The sequence below is a fragment of the Etheostoma spectabile genome, chromosome 1 (genome assembly GCF_008692095.1).
Source record: "Etheostoma spectabile isolate EspeVRDwgs_2016 chromosome 1, UIUC_Espe_1.0, whole genome shotgun sequence".
Taxonomy (NCBI): domain Eukaryota; kingdom Metazoa; phylum Chordata; class Actinopteri; order Perciformes; family Percidae; genus Etheostoma; species Etheostoma spectabile.
Window position 1 is genome coordinate 28,106,013 of NC_045733.1, and position 1,296 is coordinate 28,107,308.

The following is a 1,296-nucleotide window of genomic DNA, read 5'->3' on the forward strand; positions in this document are numbered from 1 at the left end:
ATATATATATATATATATATATATATATATATATAAAATTAGTGTTATTCATGAGGTATCTTGGATTTGCCCTGCATGAGGAGCTCAGCAGGGCTGAGTCTGTATCACATTTCCAATCACTTAATGTTAATCTGTTATATTGGTTATATATAGCTGTCAGGGTTAAGCGTTGTGTTGCCAAATTGACCACCCTTTCTTAATCAATACAGACATGCATGCACCATATGTAATTTCTATCGGATATCATGTCAGATCTCATTAGCTTGCATGGTTTGGGGCGCGATGAGTCATCGTCTGAGTGTTTGCCCGCCGGCAGCTTTCTGAAGCCAGGCAGCAGAGTGTGAAGGCGATTTTATTCAACAAGTGAGTTTCGGTTCATTACCTCTGTCTGTAACTATACAGTGGCAATTCGTCTCAGAGCTCGTCATCCACACTTGTACTGCTTTTCAAAAGAAGAGACATTATTCTGCAAAACACACATTACCAAGCAAACCAGCTATAGCATCTCATTCTTTCATCAAACTGTCCACCTGATGCTGGTCACTTCATACGCAGCTTCCTAATGGTAAAACCTTTCAACAATAGCTTTTGGGCAAAGGTACATTCAGCTTGCTAGCCTTCAGTCCATTGGATGCTATCTCTTCACATACTGTTTACCAGAGTTGGGACGCAGCAGTGGCGGTATTACAACTCAGGATGAGTATTTTAGTGTGTACACGTCACACCTTCTTATCAACTATCAACAAAAACAAGACAATTAAATAGTAAAACCTGCATCCCCACTCCGACACTATCCTTCATTGAGCAGTAAAAACTGTGTTGCACCCCTCACCTTTGTCTCTTTCCTTTTTTTATTATCTAAAAACTAAAAACAATTCCCACATAAATTGCACTCAAGTTAAAAAGGAACATTCTTAGCCTCCAACAAAAAAATGACAAAAAAGGTTAGTGGATCTTCTTTTTGCAATGAGACTGCAGAAGACTGCTGTTATTTAGTAACTCTTTTTACTTGCGTTATTTAACAGACCCTTAAAACCAATCATATGAGTCATCCAGTGATCTCCAAACCATGGACGCCTCATAAGAGAGAGGGGGAAGTCATATAAGGCTGACAAACATCTCCCTGGGCTTACTATTATTTATGCAAGAATGATTGTCTAGTTTCATATTATATCAATATCTTAATCTTCTGTCTAGCTTTAAAACAAAGCCAGGTATAGCCTTTGAATGACAGTAAAGTCGGCTTAAAAGATTTAGGACTTTTGAGAAAATATTTTAGGGTTTGAGCCCCAGAAG

The 1,296-nt window shown here is 38.3% G+C and overlaps 1 protein-coding gene across 1 annotated transcript in view; it reads right to left on the reverse strand.

The window, feature by feature from the left end:
* LOC116689902 (synaptotagmin-5) overlaps positions 1 to 1,296 on the reverse strand; it is an 11,588-nt gene that overhangs the window by 4,767 nt on the left and 5,525 nt on the right. The gene's annotated exons all lie outside the window — the stretch shown is intronic.